The 23,495-nt window shown below is 51.9% G+C and overlaps 1 protein-coding gene and 1 long non-coding RNA gene across 2 annotated transcripts in view; one reads left to right on the top strand and one right to left on the bottom strand.

Moving 5' to 3' along the window:
* Positions 1-2,593: 2,593 nt before the first annotated feature.
* The window catches only part of LOC122386508 (protein Dr1-like), a 90,315-nt gene continuing 69,413 nt past the window's right edge, over positions 2,594-23,495 (top strand). Inside the window, exon 1 of the mRNA XM_043375777.1 lies at positions 2,594-2,849. The gene's annotated coding sequence lies outside the window, so the exon portion shown is untranslated. The remainder of the gene's footprint in view (positions 2,850-23,495) is intronic.
* On the bottom strand, positions 5,772-8,146 carry LOC122386509. Its single transcript, XR_006257391.1, has 3 exons — positions 7,943-8,146; positions 7,356-7,500; positions 5,772-6,827 (listed from the first exon to the last, which is right to left on the bottom strand). It is a non-coding gene; the product is annotated as an uncharacterized LOC122386509 (long non-coding RNA).

Raw genomic sequence — 23,495 nt, 5'->3', positions numbered from 1 at the left:
GAAATAATAAATTTAGGTAAATGCTTGACAAGGTAAACTCAGTTTATGTATCAACTTTATATATGTAAGTAAGATATGTATTTTCACAACAGAGCATCGCTTTTTTGTTCTAAGTCTTTTATTGTCTGTGAATGACACTTGAGCTATTTTTCAGTCATATGCCATCTGGATATTTCCGTGGGCGTTGTGCTGAACAGCTTTTGTTTGGTAGTTAAAAGCATCTGCTCGCTGCACTCAAGAAGTCCTTGTAGTCTCTGAATGGTGCGCGCAAAGCCCTTGTGGGCGCTGAATGGCTTGCACCAGCCCTTGTGAGCCCTGAATAGCGCGCATTGTGCAACAGAATGAACCAGTCTTGGCTGGTGCGAAGTTGTGCTCAGACCATGTCATTCACCAGCGTACCCGCATATGTCAGAAATAAGTGCACGTGCTAGCATCACAGGTCACCAGGCTAGGTCACCATTCCACTATCACAGGTCACGGTATTGTGAGCGGCTCACGCTGCCGCCGTCCGCCTCTGCACAGCCCGCCGCGCTGCCGGCCGCCGCAAATGGACGAGCTCAGCTAACGAGAGCGGCGCCCGGTCCCGGCCGGTCGGCGATATTAATGCCACCTGTCACGGGGTCAAGTGTCATCAGCGAAATACGGAGCGCGTGCAACGGTGCAGTAGCTACGGTCTGGAGCCGCAGCCAACAGCGTCAGGACCAGTGGAGTGCACAGAACGGGAAGGTTTAATTACGCTAGATAAAGTCTGATGTATTAGCAAAGATCCATTGAAAATGTTTTACAAGGCATTGCCATGATAATTTGCTTGAAAGACATATGGAGCTCCAATGACACAGCACTCAGCAGTGAGCTTTAAATAACGAAAAAGGCATTCTCTCTCTAGTATATTTGCAATATATGTGCTTGTAATTTGTATCCCATATAAGCCGGAATATCGAAGAAAAAAACGTTTAACCCCCAATAAATCATTAATCTACTTTATATCACACTTCAAACAATTTGTCTGGTCGAGCCGAACCCACAGTTGTCGGTCTCGCTGACGCGCCACGCCACGCCGCGCCGCAGGGCTACGTTCCTGTGCCTTGCTGCAGTCTCCGCCGGCCCCCGCCGCGACGACCGGCTGTGAATTTGTCCCCGGCCCACCGCCGGGCCCCGATCGCAACACGCGGCCACCCTGCAGCCAGATCGGTTTGGCGCTCTATACCAACGCTGATCCGGTGACCTTGATCGGGTCACGACTGCGGTACGCCGCTGCTACCGACCTCACTGGACTCCGGGGCCGCCCCCGGGTCTGCCGACAGGACTCTGGTGGCCGCAGCTCTGTGCTCGCTGCTCAGCCGCCGGGCTAGGGCAGCCCCCGGGTCTGCCGGCCGGATGTCGTTGTCGGTGAGTTATGGCGGCCCGTGCACGTTGCACACTCTGCGGAGGTATAACGCTGCTGTCGAGAGGGCACCGGAGGGGTCACACACAGGACCCGCCAGGCCTGGGGCGGTCCCACAGGCCGCGCGCAGGCGCATGTGGTCACGGAGGGGTCGGGTAATGGTCCTCACACATGGACAGGGTAGGAAGTCAGTGTGGTTAGTTGTAGGGTGATGAACACTCATGTATGGCGGCTAGTAAGCATGTAAAGCTGCTGTGCGAATTAGACGGACTGGGAATATTAGCCCGCCGACACAGGACAGATTACGATGTAAATTTGGCACCCTTAGGTATTATTGACCTCACGCCCTTACCTCATTTGGCCCCTGTACGTACGCTTAGCAGTCACGCAGATGACCCCGTACCCCATTTGGCCCCTACACGCCTAAGCAGTCTTGCAACTACCAGCGTATAATCTGTATAGCGCCTTCGCTGTTTGCATGTTCAGTGTTTGCTTTCTTCTAGGGAACTGCTCGGCATCTTTTAACATTATTGCTGTATCAACTTATCAAGTCCACGCCTGGGCAAGCAAGAAGGAAACTATGTAGTGGTAAGTGTGCTTGCTTGTTACAGTTTTAACTGCATTATAAATTGGAACTTCAGATGAAACTCCAACAGACAAGCATGGCATCCTTACAATATGTACATACATTGCATAAGGAATTCTCGCCCGATATACGGCGCGACGCAGGTGGGAGGGCACCTGAAATGATTTCACTGGTCATCCCTTTATAGGCGCTTTGTTCTGGGTCTTGTCGGTGCACTGCTCAATGTGTTCACCAAATGAGAGCGCCTGAGTTATGGTCCTTTGACCACGCCCTGAGCGCATGCTAAGGCCTTCACATTGCAAATTGCAAGTTCATAAGACCGTGCTGCGTTATCAAATTATCATAAAACAACGTTGTGCTTCATATAAAGCATGTTCCATTTCTTCTGGCATTTCCTTCATTGAGTGGCCTGAGACATCCCCGGCCAGTCACGAGTGTGTTCATAATAGATGTGGTTTCTGGCTCAGAAATTCCTCCGTTCCCATCGCGGCTACTCCATCTAGCGTCCCGCCCTTTCATTCGGTGAACTGCCCGCCTCCCGGACCCTCCCTGCCGCCTGGCCCGGTCCGCCGGCCGCACCTCATTCGTCCTCTCGGCCAGGGGTCCAGAAGGGGTCCGCCCAGCTGCCGCCGACCCCGCGGAGCCCCGCCGGGCGGCGCACAATGCCCGGACCGGCCCGGCCCGCGGTCCGGGCAGTGTTTTGAGGGTTTTGTCACCCTGGGCCGGCGACCGGCTGGAAGGACGACCGTCTCCACGCTGTCACGCCGAGCGCTCCACATTCTAATCACCGGCCATTCATCTCCGGCCGGGTCTAATGACAGCTGCTGGCTGCGACTTAATCTCCCCAAGCTGAAACCTGCGCGGGGCGCGTCACTAAAGGTTAGTCACGGCGCACCGAAAAGTCAGTGACCGAGTGACTGTGGAAGGGTGAGCTGTATCAAAATTATAGTGATGCTGGTATGAGTTGAGACGCTGTCTTCTCACATGAAGGGTTTGTGCGCTTGAACCTGGGTCCTGTGGTTTGTGATTGTTTTGCTCATATGGCATGCCTTGTTAGTTATCAGGCATGAGACAAGATAGATAAATGGATAGGCGACTTCCCCGCCGTGAATTGCAGGGTACAAAGATGACACGACCGGCGACTGCACCCGCTACGCTCTCTTGTAAGCTCGTTAGAGGACTGCCCAGTGCCCACCCTCGTCCCGCACCCATTACTTATACATATTCGGCTGTATTTGGGTGATGATGTAAGCGAAACGAGCTCTGTCAACATGCACCAGTACTAATTGATTCCGATTTTCTTTAGCGAATATCACCAAAATCGATGCCCAAATAGCCTCCCTCCTGTAGTTGCATGATGTGCGGGTCCTACTCCTATGAACCACAAAATCTCAAGGGCATCACAAGTGGTCATGGACTTGCGGCCCCTTGAATCGCTGGCGTGACTTTCAACAGATCGGGAAATGACAGCAGTCGGCCGCTAATACGCAATCTGCAAATGTATAGGATCTGCTCGAATACCAGTGTCGGAATCTTGGCATTCACTGAAGCATTTGCCTTTCATGCAAAATCAGCTTCGATACGACGTCGGCAGATCAAGTAATGCACCAATCGAATTGAGTATTTACCTATCCATCAAGTGCGCGATGCTGCGAGCATGCCTTTCTGGCCATAGAGCCATCAGCATGGCTGAATACTTTTTGGAACAGCAGTCACCAGGCCGGATATCACATTACTGGCGTCTGTCCACTGGTCCAGTCTGGTCTGATATCTGAATGTCTGGCTGTAAATACCGTACCGACGTGCCCGTAATCCGAGCCCAGACGCAGTGAATGCCATCCTCCCTCAGCGAGGAGACTTCCATGTGAATACCTCGCGTTCGCTGCGGCTCAGAGCCCGGCGCGATGACTGATGTCGGCACCAGGTGTCAGCGCCACGGGACAATAATTGGACAGACGGCCTTGTCGAGCGGCATCTAATGAGCCGCACCGGCTGGGAGCTGGACCGTGGCGGGTGGGTGGTGGAGGGTGACACAATGCGGCCTCGCCCGTCCCAAAGGCGGAGCACAGACCCGGCGACAAATTCTCACACTTTCCTCCTCTGATGTGCGTCTTTAAATGGAGAGCGGCAATTCTCGCGAATGGCGTGACATTGTGCGACGCGCCGTGTGAGTGCACCCACCGGGGGGCCAGCCGAGTTTCGCTGTGACGACTTTATTCCGCTGCATTTCCTTTGTTGGGGAGGAGGACGGCACAGACACGGCGGTGACGGTGCGGTTCTGGCACTGCGCTTTCGCGGCACGCCGGGACGTTTAGACATTTGGTCGACACAATACGGACGGAGCAAAAGCGTGTAGTGAGTCACCTGGATGTTAACCATGTGTGATGCGGGGTGAGCAAAATCTCTTAGCCTGAAAGGATTTGGGGTACGCTTATCATTGTCTGTAATCATCGGTGCTTCCTGTTCCATGCAAAGTTTTAACTCTTATAGCTGCAGTATCTTGCGATTTGGATTGCAAATTGCAAATAACAAATGCTTAGTATCCTTTTTTATGTTCTCGAACATTCAAATATAATTCAACGAAGTTTACAATGGGGATGTTCGCGCTAAGAGTTCCGAAAAGTCTCGCCAGGTGGCAGCACCGTATGCTTTGGACCAGGGATGCGGAGCCGGAGCCGGAGTCGGAGCCGGAGCCGCCTGAGCCGGCATATTTTGCCCGGAGCCGGAGCCGGAGCCGGAGCCGTGAAACAATATAGCCCGGAGCCGGAGCCGGAGCCGGAGCCGCCAAAAAAGGGGGCGACTCCGGCTCCTTTATATTTTTTGAAGAGGAAAAAAATAATTGACCTAGTTCGGTTTGACAGTACAAGGCAGTAAAACATATGGTACTTACGTCATGGGCCATCAAGTAAATGAAAAAATCCGAATATCCCCAGTATCCCACAGTACGCAAACAACTTCCTGTTTGCTCTTCCCCCCCCCCCCCCACGTCTACTGCATCCCCAGAACATGAGGACCAGTCATCAGGTGACGGCCATTGTTTTCAAACCAGTGCAGTGGACTGCGACTCCCAGCACCGTCTCATCCCACACACCCCCCACCCCTCACCCCCCAATGCAGCCGAGACGGGTGTCAGCTTACGATGGTTCACTGAACTCCGATTCGCGGCGACTGCGTTTCCAATGCCATCGCTTCCTAGCCCTTTGTTCTGCCAGTTCTCTCCGAGGTGCGTTTGCGCGGGGACGCGGTGAGCCGGTCATGGCAAAGAGTAACGCGTATAACCAATCCAATTTTTCTTCCACCCGTATTTAATTGATTGCGTAGGGGATGTACTGAGTCGGAGCCGGAGCCGCCGGAGCCGGACCATTTTACTCGGAGCCGGAGCCGGAGCCGGAGCCGCCATAACATTTCACCCGGAGCCGGAGCCGGAGCCGGAGCCGATTTTTTTCTCCGGAGTCGGAGCCGGAGCCGGAGCCGTCTGAAATTTCCACGGCTCCGCATCCCTGCTTTGGACACAGCGCGCCGGCCGGGCCGGGGATAACACCGCGGGCGGCGACGGCGGCCGACGCGCCCCGAACGGGAACTGCGTTTCATGTCTTTTTCAGGTTCATCATTTTGCTAAAATGAGTAGCTACAGTTGATTTCGATATTAGGAAGACAATGACGCGTGTGGAAGGCAAACTACTACATCGTCATAGAGCGGAAGGAAAGGGAGCCGATCGAGTGGTCACCAAAAGCTACGGAGTACGAATGATACGATGTTATCACATAATTTAACTTACACAGTTGAAATTAAAAACCTTATTACATTCAGACATATATTCACACGCATGAAACAATCGATTTACAGCACACATTACATGACAAGAACGCATACCTACGGTCTTAAGTTGACCTGTAGCGCTCGTCACTGTCAGATAAGTCAATCACATCCCTGTAGTTTGTACAGACTATTGACTAAACCCTTCATCCGGCATGCGTTCATTCTGTAATGATGGGTAACGAATCACCGGCGATTTCTGCGTGGCTCTATATGACATCCTCGTCCGTTCCCAAGGTCCATTGGTTCGGTGACTTTCAAATTATAGCAGGCCCTTCCTCGGTCAGGCTTGATGGATCCACCGTCACTTTGCGCGGTACTTTTAAGACAGTCTGTATATACCTACTACCAACACGACTGACTGATTACAATATGATGCGAAATGGACAATATCTCGTCGGTCTATCAGTTAAAGTTTAATATTTAGCGACACAAGTGTGAAAGCTGCCTGGAAAACTTGCAACAAACTAAGTAAACTAAGCTTGGCTTGTAATGGGCACAAACTTGTAATAAAGGGGTACTTAACAAATCCACAATGTTCTGTTTAGGCAAGTAGCCTTCACATATGAAGCATTGCTATGACTACTCTTCTAGAGCTGATTGATAGCTTTTGAAGGAAGGAACTGAGTGGCTGAGCCCTACCATTCACCACTTGTCACCTTCAACAATTGCTTAAGGCATGCAGTTCTTTATCACTAGAAAATACCTGACAGTTTGCTGCCTCTCATTTGTGTATGATGCAACACACTATGCATCAGTGATACTAGGACACGAAATGTTGAACACTAGCATAGGTTGCAATGCAGGTCCAAGGTGTCCCAGAAGCCAGAGCAAAAATTGACACCTTAATCAACTTTATGATTGTAGCAAAACTCCACTGCTTGACTACACAGAGCACCAACTGTTTGCTCCTCTAAACTTTCAACAAAGGAAGTGTTGCTGATGTCATTTGTAGCAGCAGTGACACTGGTAACTTCAGATCACAGGATCTGGTAGCATCCATGCTCTTGAATCTGGATCTTATCAATGCAGCATCGCACCTGTGAATAAATGAAAAATGGCATAAGACAGTAGGGAAAGATCTTGGCAAGTCATAATGAGATACATATGTTTAACATGCATGGATAAAAGGACATTATATACTGAAGCAATTAGCAACACATTGCAGTTTAAGCACAGTTGAAATCTGATATGATGAACTGGATACAGTGACATCATCAAGACCCATGAACTTTTCACAAAGTATTTGCAATTTTGAAATGCACTTTTATTGCAGTTACCTATACAAATATTCCAGAAGGTGAAAATTTATTAAAAAAAAAAAACAACAGCAAACAACTTGCCCGTATTTAGTTGCTAAAAAGCTGAGTGAATATTCTAAAAAAGTGTTCACTTCAGTGTGAATCAAAACTTAGAGTAAACAATTTTTACCTGATGAAATGAAGATATTATATCAATAATGAGTAGCTTTGGGTGGTGATGAGTTAAAAAAAAACATTTTGCAAGAAAGGCTATCAGTTACTTCTGGATGATATACTGCAGTGCACAAGCTGTTCACCAACTCCTACCTGGTCTTTCAGTGGGATCCCTCTGTATGTACCTCAGAACTTCATCCGCAAGGCTGGTTCCTTCATACGCAGGTCCTCTGCCTTCCTTGATTCCTCCGACTCCATCCTGACAACTCCGCACCAGAAGCATGATTGCACTGGGCACCTGTAACACCATGTAGGATGATCAATACTTGTAACAATTCATAAATAGTAGGTAGCTTAGTGTTCTATTACATATACCTCCTGGTTGCTGGTGTCAAAATAGATCATTTTGTCTTTTTCCATCATAACCTTTATCTGCATGCAATATCTTTGGTACCAGACAAAGTAGAACACTGCTAAAATGCTTGCAATGAATCTTATAAAAATGCATTGAATTTATATAATCATTCTCAGCAGCATGTATCATCTTTTAATGCCTTTCTCAAAGGGCAGGTCAATTTCCTATATTGATATGCCGTGGATATGCCCATAAACTTATACAAGTAAATTACTTCATATGGGCAATACAAGATAAAGCTATGAGTTAAGTTATATTATTTTATGCTCTTAGTTATGCTCGCCATAAAAAAATGTCGGGAAACGTGTTACATCGATGGAATTACCGTTTGGAGTCGGTCTATCTTCGGCTTCTCGCCTCTCTTCGGCTACGTCAATTGAAGCCTTTCTAAGTCTCCTGTCCTTTGTAAACTTGCCTTTCCATGTTTGTGACACTTGCCGAATATAAATTCACAACCCATCTGAGCAAAATTCAAATCAATTGCTATCAAATTCACCGAAATTCAGTCCCTCGGACCGACACCGCACGGACTCCAACCACTCCACACAGTGCAAAACACAGTGGCGCATTCGCCGCCACAGTTTCTGTGTCCAAAGAAGGCAGTGCTGCCACCTGGTGAGGAAATAAGCCGAACATCCCCATTACCTTTTCACACAAAATGTGTCCACCTATTGCTTATTTATCCCTCTAAGCACTACACACTGACAGTGCATCCTACTCATGCCAGCCCTCCCAGGCGGAGCGCTACCCAGCTCACACGAACAGAGCTGCCCCGGCACGCGCAGTAGGGACCGCGCACTGTGTCCCTCTCGAGCACGTCAACGCGCCGCTATCGGCGCATCTGCGCAGCTATCGTCACATCTGCGCCGCTGCTCGCCGCCGTTGCCGGCGCGGCAGGCATATTTCTCACGTTCGTCTCGGCGATGACCATCGTAGCGACCCGTCGTTTGGTCGCCGGCCGGTGAGAAGCGTGGCTTCCTTGTCGGTGAGACGCGTTCGGCTTTGTTCTCCGACAGGGCGATGTATTTCGTCGGCCGTGTTTTTCGTGTCGCTTGAATAAATGAGCAGCGGCAGGCGTCCTCCGAGCGGGGCAAAATATTGCCTCCTGTCGCTATTACTGAAAGATAGTGCATCGTATAGTATTGCTTTCTGGGAACATATCAAGATGATAGTAAACGCTCACAGAGAAGAGCTTTGAAACTAAGCAGAGTCAACTAAGCAATTATAGGTAAGTGCTTCTTTCTTTAGTTTTATGAGTAAACTTATGTATTCCCTTCTCGGGGCGGCTAATGCAAAACTGGATGTTTAGTGGATTTTCGTTGGACCGTTAATGTTCTTACTTCTTACCTTACACAACACACAGCAAACACAATACTATAGAGAGCAGTGCCTCGTTTCCAGCGTTGTGATAGTGCATGATAGGCGGCGGAACGGGGGGGCACCGGGGCACCGTGCCCCCCTTGAATTCTGCAAGGGGGGCACCAATAGCAAGGTGCCCCCCCCCCTTAAATTTGATGTATTAGTACTAGGGGCAGATTCGGGGAAAACTCCAAGGGGAGGGCCATGAATCGAAGTGGTGCCCCTACCTATGCCCAAAATTAAAACCTCAACGGATTTCGGCCACTTAATTTTGGTGGTGCCCTATTTTCAGTTTTTTTTTTATTTTCTTTATTTTTGGTTAGTCATGTGATGACTGGTGCCCCTGCACCTGCTAGGCCGCTGATGCCCCTGGAAAGACTGTGGTACCTACCTACCCTGCCCCCTGACAAGCCTACGGTGGGCCCTGACATGACTTAGGTGCCCATGGGCCCTGACAGGCCTGTGGTGTCCTTGCTAAGCCTGTGGTGTCCCTGGGCCTTGGCAGGTTTGTGGTGCCCCTGTTAGAACGCAGGTGCCCTTGACAGGTTTGTGGTGGCTCTGACAATCCTAAATTGCCAACGACAGGCTTGTGGTGCCCTTGACAGGCCCATGGTGCCCTTGCGAGGCCGGTGGTTCCCCTGCGAATCCGATAGTGCCCCTGGCAGGCCTCTGGTGCCCCTGGCAGGTCTGTGGTGCCCCTGGAAGACCTGTAGTGCTTTTGCTAGGCCGATGGTGCTCCTGACAGGCCTGTGGTGCCACTGACAGGCCCGTGGTGCCCCTGCTAGGCCTATGGTACCCCTGGCGGGCCTGTGGTGCCCCTGTCGGCTGTCAGGCCTGTGGTGCTCCTGGCAGGCATGTGGTGACCCCAGGCCCTAAGTCATGACCCATGTGACCTCCACCCTGGGATTCGCCACTGATTAGTACCATGCGATGGCTTCTTGGTAATTTGTTACATGTAGGATTAATGGAATTTATCAAACGAGAATAAGGAAGAGACAAACACATAGGTACTTGGGGATCAGCTTAAAGTTAACCACACATACGGGCAGGGGTGTAATTTTCCTAAAATGATTGTGGGTGCCCAGCTGTAGGGGCGCCCGGCGCCAGGCCGTTTTGGGGCGCGATAGATATTATTTATGTGGGAGCCTAAATTAACACCGAATTTGATAACATTGCTAGCCGAATGGCGCTTCAAGTGACGTGTCTGACTAAGCAAATACACGCTTAAAAGTGGAAACTGACCGGAAGGACGTAAAAAGCTGTAGAGGGCGCCATCCAGTAGGAGGGGCACCAAATGTGGAGGCACCAGACGGTTACGACTTACGAGGGCGCCGTGAGACGATGAAAAGGGCGCCATTCTCTTGGGAGGGCGCCGAGTGATTGAAAACGCTATGTGGTCCAGGGGCGCTAAGAGGCCAGAAGGGCGCCGCACAGTCAGTAGTGCTACGTTGGTGGGGACGTGGGGACGCCAGATGGTTACGAGGGCGCATTGAGATCATGAAAAGGGCGCCATTCTCGTAAAAGGGTGCCGAGTGATTGAAAACGCTATATGTGGTTCAGGGGCGCTGAGAGGCCAGAAGGGCGCCGAACAGTCGAGGGATGCACGGTGAACAGAGACCTAAGGACGCGAGACGGTCAGGAGGGCGCCGTTAGACCATGAGAATGGCGCGGTGCTGTCAAAAGTGCGCCATTCTCCCAGAAGGGCGCCGAGTGATTAAAAACGCTATATTATCCATGAACGCGAGACGGTCAGGAGGACGCCGTTAGAGCATGCGAAGGGCACCGTACTCTCGAAAGGACGCTTGCAGCCTTGTAAAAGACTTGTGGGTGCATTTTCATCATTGTGTGGGCATACATAATTCAGGATTGTGGGTGCATATGCCCCCACAAAGAGATATAAAATTACACCCCTGCATACGGGGGTGAACTGCCATTTTCGTTTAGTAAAAAATAAAATTAAAAAAAAATCATCGTGTCAGGGCTGTGACGAAAAATAAGTGGCCTAAATCCGATGAGAAAACAGGATTTGGGGGTACCCTAGGTTTGGCTCCTTGAGCCATGGTGCCCCCCCTTGTCTCAAATCGTTCCGCCGCCTATGAGTGCATCCATCTCGAACGAACCCATGCCACCTTCCCATCCTGTCCAATAAATGCTATCATCATAAGCTGCTCTCAGCTACCGAGCATATCCTGGCACACCCAGCATCACACTGGCTTCCATCTCATCACGCCGTCTCCGCCACGGCACCGCTGTCATATTCCGAGTTCATGCACCTCGGTGGTCGGCTGCACCCTCTCTCACCACAGCCACTTGTTTATTGGTAGCCACATCGATTGAATGCATTTAAATCGTCCGGTTACGTGTGCCGGCTAATTAACGGCCGTCGACACCTCGTGCGAACTACGGGCCGACAGCGGAGCCTCGGCCGAGCCCGACTCGGCGGCGCTGGCGTGAGCCTTAATTGAAGTGCGCTTAAACGGGAGCTCGGCCGCCAATTAACGGATAATGAACAGTAAAAGCGATCGCGCCGGCGCGCCCGACGGCAGACCGTGACCGGCGCGGTCGGCTCAGCGCTGGCGATAACTGATATGATATGTGGGAATCGCCGCCGGACGGCCCACCGTGCACCTCAGGGGCTCGGTAATCGGCCGGGATGTGCGGTCACAGGGCAGGCTTACCGGGCACGCCAGCGGAGAGCCATGGCCGCAGGGGCGCTCCGCGGTAGCCACCACTGGCCCCCGGGGCGCTGCACGGCAGCCAACACCTCTCCCATGCACCGCGTAGTAGCTTACGAGGAGCATGGTAAGTCTAGGGCGCTCCATTGGTGGCCACAACTGGCTCTCGAGCGTTCCTTGGCACGGATACACTGACCCGCACCCGCTTCACGATGGGCAGTCCTGTTCCGCGGCACTCGCTGTTCCGCGGAGCCCTCGGACCTATAGGTAGTCGTGTAGTCGTGATAGTCCTCGGTAACCCTCGGTGGTCGCGATTTAGTGCGACTCGTGATTCGGTGTGACCGGGCCGGCCACTCCCTGCCAGGTTTGATCAGTGTGTGCGGCGGTCGGCGGCTCTATCGCTGCCCGCGCAGACGCAGGTCATCAGTCGATCGGTCGACCCCTGACCTCTGACCCCTGACCCGCGCCGCCGACCTTGGCCCCTTGGCTCGTTCTGCTCTCGTAGGTATCCGGCTGCGGTATGCTGGGAGACGGCCACTTGACCGAGCCAGGGACACGGTCAGATGATGGCTTACTCTCCCGAAAATTGTGGCGTACGTTTACGATGAGACAACACATGAAAATGGAAGGGTCGAATGACGAATGGGATTATATTAGAGATGTTTACAAACAAATATGTGGGCGATCGATGCAAATTTAGTGACTGAGATTAGGTTTCTGGATTGTTTTCCAATGGTTTTCTTCATGGTGTTGCGATTTCTTTTGAGTTTTGAATAAGTAATCAAGGTTTACTTTTTTGCGAGACTTGAATGAATATTGCGCTGCTTACGTTGAAGAGTTGTCACCAGAGAGATGCTGTCTGGCTATTCTTTCTGATGACAAATTTTCAGCGAGCCTACTCAAAGGCATCCTACTCCCGAAGCAGGTGGAACAACTCCCTTACATTCATCCTGAAGATTCGTCGATATCACCACCTTTCAACAGTAAGTCAACGGTGACCAGAAATACAGCACATCATTTTGGCACCTGTCAAGTCAAATTTTTCATCCTCTTTAGTTAGCTTCAAGAGAAGTGCACAGTGAAGCCGACCGGCAGAGACGTAGAACCAATCATTAATACTTGACCATGACGGCCGCTGTATGAAGGGGCGCCTCTCAGCCGAGCTGCGAGCAGGCCTCATTGAGCAAAAACGCGTCCGAATGACTGAATTGTTGCGCTCAGCAAGGTGTCCAGTGATTCGACATAATCTGTTTGATTTAGCCGTGGTGAGTCGGCACAACTGGCCCGTCTGGCTCGGTGCGGCCGGCACGGTGACCCGACCCGGGCCCGGCGCCGACCCACACCCCACCGAGGGCTGAATGGGACTGAGGACCCCCGGCCGGCCGGCCCAGCTCCGCCGCGCCGCCCGCCGAGGACTGCTTTTTAAACCAGCGCGGCGGCCGCCCCACGCCGGATGTGAAGGATGCAGGTCATTCGCGCAGATGTTCAGCCGAGTGGCTGTCCATTGCGACAGGCGTGGCAGCAATGCAGGCTTGTTTTTTACCGGGACGGCCTGTTAAATGAGTTCACTATCAAGAAGAGCGCAGGTTTCCTGAGACCCAGCTCCACCCTCGGTGGTTCGCGGAGGCCCCGTCAACGAGCCGGCTGACATGCACGATTGCTGATACCTATCTGAGGATTCCGTCCAGATTTCCATTACGGGCGGGCCGGCCGTAATCGCCGCTCAGTCATGACAGCCTGTTATCACGGCCGATAAAAACTGAGACGGCTGAGCTGCGTCTGCCGCCGGCCTGGCAGGCTGCCAACTCCGGTAGCGCCGGAATCTGCGCGGAGCCGGCCCGCGGCGCTCGGCTATTAGACCCCGTTTTTCTCCCGAAGTGGCGCGCGCGGCGGCGAACAATCACCGGCCGGCCGTAAAAACTGGATCGCTCTCCGAACTGCAAAAACACCGAATGCAAAGCGGTAGCTGCAGCGTGTCCGTCCTCCCAGAAGGGTGGAAACCTGTCGGCACGGCCCTCAGCTGGACCGATTTGGCCAAATAAGTGGCCGTTCGGCACGAATTATGAATTGATTCTTGCATAATGTTATGTGAAATTAAGCCTGTGCATTGTAAGTTGTTACCGATGAATGGTATAAGTCAATGTTTATTTACCACCAACTCATATTCCTGTCAAGAATAAGTATTGGTGGCGACTAATGACCGCATGCGTGGTTTGCAAGTTTCGTGACCCAACATTGTTATTTGCTCACAAACATATTAGACCTCTATCGACTTTTGGAGCTAATTCGCCTTTTTGAAGTTCAAACAAAATCATGTTTGGTAGACTTTTTGGTTTGCTAATTCATCAGCCTCTTTACAATGCTGAAGCCTCGTCGACACCTCCCGATATTTTATTTTATTTATAATTTCCCAACTCTATCAGCCCAATGCGGAAAGGCTCGAGTTAAAGAAGTGACAACTTTGGGTTCATTAATCATAAACCCACTGTCTCTATACATCTGCACCCGTCGTCCTTACACCCCAGCACCAACCGCCCCTATATTCCTGCACCCGCCGTCCATACACCCCTGCATGCGCCGCCGCCGGCCAGCCTGGTCGCTGTGGGCGGCGCCGCCGTCCGCCGTCCGACGCTTTAATTACGGCTTCTGTGGCGGTGGCGGACGCGGGGGGCATGCACGATCAGGGCCGGGCGGCGCTGCCGGCCATTGCGCCCAGCTAATGAGAACATTAATAAGTGGCGGAGCATCACAATGCAGTCTTGAGCGGCGCGCCACGCCCGGCCATCCATTGCAGCGCCGATGGCCGGCCTGTCCCACCCGCCGAGCGGTGCTCCGTCGGGGAGCGGCACAACCGGACCACTGTCCCACGAGGAGCGGCACAACCTGATCAATGTCCCGTTGTGTCTCTGGGTTGTGTCTCTCTTCGCAGAGAGACGAGAGAGACAACCTGATCACTGTCCCACGGGGAGAGACAACCTGATCACTGTCCTACGGGGAGAGACAGCCGGACCACTGTCCCACGAGGAAGGCACTGTCCCCGGGACCACTGTCCCGCGGTCAGGAGCTGCTGACGGATCACTGCACTGTCCCGCGGCAGATGCATAGCCGGAGCTTTGCGGTATTTGATTAATCAGCCGCCAATTCCGGGGTTTACGTATTGGTATGTAGGTAGATATAGGGTCTGGGGCATGAGCTCTGGTTGTGAGTTCCGTGATACAGATTGCGGGCTTGTGCTCTGTGCTCTGTGTGTTTCAATTGAATGGCCATCTTTAATTATTGCCAGCGTAGAACGGAGCCAAGCTGGCCGTTTAGAGCGCAGCAGTGGCAGCGTGCACGGAAAGTGCTTCTCCGGTCACTAATGGTGGAAGGTATTGTGTGCAATGTGCGTATTTCAGGGCAGCCCGACTGTGATCGGCATTCGGCGCCGCGCGAATGGCCTGAAGGACTTTATGTCGGAGATAAGGTGGATTTGCAGTGAAGCGTATGGGCACTTTGACATATCTGGAGCAAAGGAAAGATTCATTGTGCTTTGGAAATCGTATGCTGCAACAAAACGGTTAGATGAAGAATAGGCATTATACAGCAGGTATGTGCAATTTTGGGTGATATCGGAGCCGTGGGAAAATTGAGCGGTTCTCTCCCAAGCGCTCCAGTCGTTCATTGGGCGGGGCAAAGATATGCGCACAACGCCATGGTTTTCAATCGCACCAATTAGATCAGATGGAAGAATAGTTCTTGTTTTCCTTTAGCAATTTTTTCCTTATTTCTTGCAAGTTGAATGATATGCACTCTGCTACAGAAATGTTCCTGTTGTAAAACACGGTGAACAAGTAACATTGACGAGCCTGCATGCTGCATGCCACTACCAGAACCACAGTGAGGAGGCCGAGTTGTCCCCGTACCCTGCCTCGGCTGACCCTTTGGTCGACCTCTGACCAGGACTGCCAGCACACGACACCACCTGGTTACCCCTGTCAGCCGACCTGACCTGACCTATGACCCGACACGCACCGCCTGGTCACTACAAAAACGTGCGGAGCGAACCGGCGCACTCCGCGGCGGGGGAAGCTCCTTCCAAGCTTGTGAGCTCTGATTTTAGTAGCGCTGACCTCGGCAGCAGCTGACCGCCGTTATCAGCGGGCACATCAGCGCGCTGTCAGCGCGGCAGGCTCACAGTTCCCACGTCAGTCGAGCGACCAGCTGGTCCGACCCAGCCCGCCGCGCCGCCCGCGCTGGGCTAATAACAGAGCACGCAAATGCACTCCATTACCTGTGATAAATGCACGCATTTCTGGCCATTGTTTCACCGGCGCCGGGTTTCCAGAGCAGCGCAGGACAATGAAATAATAAGACGGCCTGGATGCGTAATTCTCCGCGAGATTTTAATTCCGTGGAAGAAGGCAATATGATAGCACAGTAAATCTGGGCAGTCGGTAAATGCGTTGCTGAACACTCTAGCACTCTAAGCACTCTAACACAAAGCACTCTAATAGGAAACGAGGTGTTGGCGTTTGTCAAAATTAATTCGCTGCGTGAGGCAGTAGTCATCAAAAAGATAGGTAATGGTGTCAAATAGCGAGTGAGGGAAATCAATTATTTCGGTTTGGCTTGTTGAACAGTTGTCATCACAAAAGCAGAATGCAGCGAGCAATCCCTAACGCAATTTTTAGAAATGGTAAGGAAATCCAGCAATGGAAGTTGTGAAGATCAAATCACTGATTTCCCTTTTTCGTGAAACTCAATGGCGCCTCTTGCCTACTCACCCCACTCTCCCTCTTCCTCTCCCTATCTCTCCCTCTCTCTCTCTCTCCTCTCTCTCTCTCTCTCTCTCTCTCTCTCTCTCTCTCTCTCTCTCTCTCTCTCTCTCTCTCTCTCTCTCTCTCTCTCTCTCTCTCTCTCTCTCTCTCTCTCTCTCTCTCTCTCTCTCTCTCTCTCTCTCTCTCTCTCTCTCTCTCTCTCTCTCTCTCTCTCTCTCTCTCTCTCTCTCTCTCTCTCTCTCTCTCTCTCTCTCTCTCTCTCTCTCTCTCTCTCTCTCTCTCTCTCTCTCTCTCTCTCTCTCTCTCTCTCTCTCTCTCTCTCTCTCCTCTCTCTCTCTCTCTCTCTCTCTCTCTCTCTCTCTCTCTCTCTCTCTCTCTCTCCTCTCTCTCTCTCTCTCTCTCTCTCTCTCTCTCTCTCTCTCTCTCTCTCTCTCTCTCTCTCTCTCTCTCTCTCTCTCTCTCTCTCTCTCTCTCTCTCTCTCTCTCTCTCTCTCTCTCTCTCTCTCTATCCAACTATCCAACTGTGCAGTATGTGCATACCAATGCAGGGTTACAAACAGTCTTGCCGCGGGGGAGAGGTCAGAAAAAAATCAGCGGAGTTTGAGAAAGCCAGGAGACGTAGCGCGGCTAATTTCATGGCTAATGGACGCATTGGCAGGTCACCGTTCTCCTTCTCTGAGATGACATCAATCCATACAGGCTTCGTTTTTATAAGCAACTGCGCTGTGGTGTTTCTCGGAGGCTGTCGGAACTTTATCTTTCATATTTCATCGGACAGTCAGCTGCTGCCGTCTGCTGTTTCTGGACTGTAGATCTGCAGCCGGTATAGCAGCACTAATGGGTCTGATCCCTGCCCTGTCCATCACTCGGAACCCCGCCGGCAGGGCGGGGGGAGGGGGTTGCACAGAAGTCGCCGGGACTGCCTCTGAGTCGGCAGGGTATATGCGTATTCCTTCCGTATCTGCATGCAGTTTGCCGTCTTCAGACTTCAAGTTGAGCCGAATTTAACCCGCGCACCGACGGGGGGGCGGATATCCGCCCCCCCTGAGGTTTTTCGCGAATAGCGGGAAAACCGCGGCGCGTAGCGCCGCGAAATTTGGTATGACTATTCCCTTATCAATTTTACACATGGTGTGCAAGTTTGAACCTCCTACCTTTCCAGGTCAGGTCACCAGGTCACTTTGAATGACCCAACCTCAAGTCACTTTTTTGCAACTTTGTCACCGTGCCAGAGCTACAGTAGATGTCGGAGGCCTTTGAAAGTCGCAGGATGTTATTAGGTCATTAGTAGCTACAATTTGTTTATCTCGGAATTTTGATATCGGTGACCTAAGGTCAGGTCAATTTCGCGACCTCCCCATTATAAGTCAATGGGGGAAAAATCAACTCCCTGTTTTTACCACTAAAACGGGTCGGAATGGCCCCATATACCATACATGACTTCATATACGGTCAACCTTCACTACCTTGAGGTCTGTTTTGCTGTTGGGCAGCTCAGAGGATCCAGCTCAGAGGTTTGGGGGGGGCAAACCATAAAAAATTTATCGATTCTTTCCATGCATCGTCCATAGGCGTAATGTTAAAATCATGCCGTTTGGGGGGGGGGGGCAAATGCCCATTTTGCCCCCCCTGGATCCGCCACTGGGGCAGCTGTGAGGTCATGTGACGTCATCAAAGGTCACCAAAGGTTTTTGGCCAATAACTCCGTACAGGAACAAGATACAGACGCGTGGATGGTCTCATTGTGTTCAGCTCGTCAAGACGCATCGAATGATATACATGATGACCTCGAGGTCACGTGACCTGAGGTCAACCTTTGACCTTGACCTTTCGAGGTCAACATATATATCATTCGATGCGGATTGACGAGAGGATCACGATGATGCCCTTAGTTTGTTCCTATCTTGACTAATTCGAAAGTTATTCGAGAAAAACTCTCTCCATATTTAGCGCCGCCATTTTGACTTTTTCGACCCCTGTGACGTCATCTTTGACCTGACCTGAAAATGACCTTAGTAAAAATTGTAGATCTTGACCGTGCGTATCCGATGCCGTTTACCGCTTGTCGCTATCTTGCTTCGTTCTCGAGATCTTAGGGGGGGCGGTCATCCGCCCCCCCCCCGTCGGTACTAAGTTGGCGCAGACCCCCGTCGGTGCGCGGGTTAAAATAGCACTTCTCCCGGTGCGTAGTGAGCTCCGCGCTCAGGACGTAATGAGTATACCAATAGTGGTATTTCACTTACCTATACGGCTACCCAGTTTTATTCCCAGCTACTCAGAGTTTGCTAGTCACGCCGCTGGCAGCCCAGAAGACGACCATTCACCAATTGCCGTTGCCTGATTGAGACATCCGCTACCGGCATGCAGTGCCTATGGGCAGATCTGTAGGCGCTAAGATCTGCTGTACGAGGTCTCAAAAGTCGTCTCTTCGTCTCGGAGTGTCTCTACAGCCGGTCGGCGCCTGTCGGCAGGCCCGTGAGCGGCGGCGTGACGGCCAGTTTCCATGCAAGGCGCCCATGCTCGCAGGAGGTCCCCGTTCGGCTTTAGTTAGCCGTCCGCGGCCATCTCGACCATTAATCAAAACCACGCGGCAGAATTTCGGCGTCAACACGCGGCCGGGGCGGCCGCCGGCGCCGCCCCGGCCGCGTCATTACCATGTAGCCGGCGCGCCGAGCGACAATGGTTTCAATCAGGGCACCGATTGGCCGGCGCTGTTGCACGGCCGGTCACGTGACCGGCGCGGCCGATCGGCGGCGATTGCCAGCGCGCCGCCACGCGCCCCGGCGGCCACTCTTCTGACCGTGCTGTCAGCGGGCCGCCGGCCGCACCAGAACGGGCAGTCATTCCGTGATGAGGCGGATAATCGCTATTGGAGCGGCCCGGCGCCGCGCGCAGGTGTATCGGCGCGGCGCAGAGATAAAGGATTCACATGGCGATTAGCCTCTCGAGGGGGACGATCGGAATTTCTTTTCAGGTTGGGATCCCTTCAATGGTGTTGTTCTGTGTGTGTCGGTGTGTTCGGGTTTCGGACGGGCCGCGCGCGGGGTAGCTCTCGGTTGGGATGAGGCGTGTCCGGCTGTCCTTCCCTCTCGGCACGGCTGTCGGTCGCTGTGACCCGGGCTCGGCCGGTACCGCTGCAGATCACAGCGACTGCTGTCGGAGGCTGTCGGCCGCCCGACAGCCGACCGGGCTCCGCCGGCGCCCTGCCACCGGGCGCGCGCCGCGGCATTCCATGCACTACTCGCGCCGCCCGAAATGGGACGGCCCGGCGGACTGCTGTAATTTACTTGTCCCGGCTGAACGCGCGCCGACGGCGGCGGCTCGCACTACGCGTGTAATTTTGTATTCACGCCGGATATGATTTGAAAAAGTTTGTGTGCGATAATCATTTGTAATCGCCGCCTAATACTAGCTATCGTTTAAAATGCATCCGTTTGATAGCCGTCTGCGGCTACCTATATTTTTACTAATGCTATGTAAAAGTCTGTAAAATATAGCCATTAGGTGACGTGGGCGTCTTCTGAAACTTTTAACTCGAAATAAATGGGTTTTATAAAACTTGGGATCAGGAGAATCAACTGGGAAAAAAATACAATCAAATGAAAATGAGGCAAGCAATGAAAGAAATTTAACGGTAGTGTGCCAGCTTTCATGGACCGTATGGAGTTGCCCAGATAAGGAGAACCGGATTTTTAGAACTTATCCATACCTTCAAAACTCATGGAAACGTCTTAAATTCTTCAAATTTTGAATACCCCAGTGCGAAATTCGCCCCGAAGGGTTGTCGGTCGTACCCCAACCACATTTCACACCACTATGAACAATAAATGCACACACTGAAATCGCTATTACCGATATGCTCATCCAATCAAGTTTCGATAAACCCGTTCATCATCATCTCCTGCGGTTTCGAACACGCCTGTTAGGTGGTGCGGTAGACCGCGCCCAAAGCCAGGGCCCCGGCTTGGGTCAGCGCACGCTGCCCCGACTCGGCTACCTCACGTTACCGGGGCCCTGGCTTTGGGCGCGGCTTCTGCTCATACTTTGTGGTGCGGTGGTGGTGCGTCGGGCCGCGCGCTCTGACTTCGGCCAAGAAAAATGCGTCAGCTGATCATTGTCATTTCTGCCACTTGCGTGTGGTGAAATGGGGTCATAACTTAAGAGACGGCTTTTTCAAATTTCATATCAATTATTTTACATAAAATCATATTTCAAACCATAAATAATGTTCGACAGCCAAATAAAAGAAACAATACCAATACAGGCTTACAGTTTAAAGGGACTATCCCACCTTTAGCATGGGGTTTGAGTTGAGATAGCCAAGTTTGCGGCGAGGTTCAGAAACCACTATCTATCTAGGTTGCAACCCCCGCGGCCTCTTGGTGTTGAAGAAATTCGTTCCCTTCATTTGAAAATGGGCCTTGTGCAAGGCCCTATCTTCAACATGGAGCGACCGTTAGTGTGACGTCACCTCGTTTAGTCATTCTGATTTAAATGGGTTTGTTCGTTGAAAAATCGCTTAAAACTTGGTCTGAACTTTGTTGTGGTGCCTACAGAGTAAAAAGAATCAGCTTTATGACAGTAATGTGGCCTGGTGAAGGAGGTAATTTTGGGCTGTGACGTCACATATTTGAAAGTTTGTGTTTGGAATATGGGAAACCTAAGATGTTTAATGAAAAATAAATGCCAGAACCGTGTTCCTGGTCATCCAATCTATAAAGTCGGGCACAATTTAACTGGTTTTAACAACATTTTAGAAGGTGGGATAGTCCCTTTAAGGCTCGACATTGTGTTGTCTACGATTAGACAGCTGATAACTCATTCCCGTACGTCGTAACTCTATAATGACCTTTGCTTATTGTCACATGTGCGCCGCATTCGCGATTGTTGCCGACGTCTGTTTGCAGGTCAGCCCACTACAGTTGTTATACATATCGAAAAACCGATAAACTTTTAGGCGAAACTTTTAGACTATTCCAGGCCCATTTTTGATTTTTTTGCGATATTAGGTAAAAACAGAAGCTTCTTATCCTAGGAAAAATGAAATGGGAAATCTTTCAAAGGTGGCACACTACCTTTAATGTAATAATGAAGTCTAAGCATAGCCATAATGATTAGGTACTAAGTGACTTTGCACTTCTCCGCTTATGAAGCTAAACATATCTCAGTTGATTTGTGAACAATCGTCACTGCCTTTTTTAGACTATGCCACTCTTCGGTATCCATTATTATATGTCCATTGCAAAATGCATGTTTCTGATAATGATCTGCTTTTTCTGTTTCTTCCTTCATCTCGGTGTTCCAGCTTTTCATGTTCCGTGTCGTTTTTGGTTTCAAAAATGTAATATTTTTGCACCTGATGAGAATGCTGTAGCCACATGTGAGCTCTCACTCACCTCTTCACCGTTCACCTCTTTCCCTATGCTGACAAAACACTCCCGTGCCGCCTTCCTGCCGTGTAAGGTGTACTTACATACATTTTATAGCGTACACTATACATAAACAATGTGGCGTGCATCTTCCAATACAAGCACTAATGAATGAGACTGTGACGTGCAATGTGCATGCCACACTGTCACTGTGCATTGAGCATGCTGGATGAAACGCCTAGCCACGACAGATCCTACAGGAATCGGGCCATTGAACAGCAGTTTCGGACCACCCAAAGAACTCGCGGCGGTGCCGTGCCTGGACCGTCTCAGACCGTTCTCCCAGCCCGGATGCGGTTATCTAAGCGCCAGTCTGGCCGCGGTCCGCGCCGGTCCGGCCGCGGTCCGCACTGGTTCGGCAGCGGTCCGCGGTGTGGTCCCTGAGCGCTGGTCCGGTCGCGGTCCGCGGGGTTTCCCAGGGGAGCCGCCTGGGTGCGCGTCTGTTTGTGCTGCGCTCCCCGGTGGCAGACGGGTGGCTCGGCTAGCCTGTTGCGCGTGCTAGACGGGCCGTATCTCCCTCACTTCCGCTCCACCTGCTAGCGCCGATTTCAGCTGCCCATCGAGGGGCAGGCACAGGAAGACGGTTAAAGCGCCGCCCCGGAACTCGCTCATTGGCGGTGCCGCAGCCTCGAAACACTCGGTGCGTGGAAAGTGTGGGTGCTCCAGCGCAGGATAAAAGGCCGCTCTGTACGACACAGTTTTGGCCCAAGCTAGACCCTGCTCCCCTGAAAGGATCCCGTCGCATTCCGACAACAGCTGCCCAAGTGTGCACCTCTTTTTCAGTCTTCATGGTCTTTTCTATTGCCGGCATGCCTGTACCGTCACACGCCACAGCTGCTTCGCAACTAGCCTGCAGTTTGATAAAGAGCCAACCGTTGGCCTTGCATCGATAAACTAAAAGCGCATTGCCACACCTGGATAATTAGTGGTTGCAATCTGAAGCTGCCGAACTTATAAATTTCAGAGTCAGAACAAAATTGCTTTGCAGGACTGCTTCAGCGGCTGCTCCGCCGTCTCGTGCCACTGAACACCTGCTGAGCTCCTCTCCTGGAGCTCTGGTCATCGACACCCGCGTCACGCGTGCCGTCACAGGACGTCACGCGCGCCGTCACGGCGGCCGTCCGCCACCCGACCTGACCTCGGCCGGTGACGGTCCTCGGTGACGGTGCGCCTCGGTGACGGTCCGCCGGCGCCAATCAGGCTCGGTGACGCGCGGCGGGCCGGCCCCTATCAATCACAGCTCCTTCCCGGCGCGGCCGTGCCGCCCGGCCGCCGCCACTAATGACACGCGACGCGCCGACACCGGCCACGCGCGCCGGCCGACCGGAAACGACGAGCTTCCGGCGCGGCCGAGCGGTCACGGCATGCCACCCCCAACGGCCCGGGGCGCCGTCTTAGCTGGCTGGCGACAGAAATAGCCATGCGCGTTCAGAACGGATTTTTAAATTCGAATTCGGCATGCTCCGTAGAATGTGCACCTGGTGGCACAGTCGATATCATCCGATAGAAGCTTCACGTCCTCGGTCCTTTGATTGTTCTACGGTTCATAAATATGTGCGACAGGATGGCTTACTGTTCCTATTTGCTGATTTGAAAAAGCTACAACATTTGATAACACTTTTCAAAGCTTATCATTCTACATTGTTTAACATGCAACT

This window comes from Amphibalanus amphitrite, unplaced genomic scaffold, assembly GCF_019059575.1.
Source record: "Amphibalanus amphitrite isolate SeventyFive unplaced genomic scaffold, NRLGWU_Aamphi_draft 000254F_arrow, whole genome shotgun sequence".
In the NCBI taxonomy this organism is placed as follows: domain Eukaryota; kingdom Metazoa; phylum Arthropoda; class Thecostraca; order Balanomorpha; family Balanidae; genus Amphibalanus; species Amphibalanus amphitrite.
Note: the sequence above shows the minus strand (reverse complement) of the source record. Positions and strands in the feature narration are given on the sequence as shown.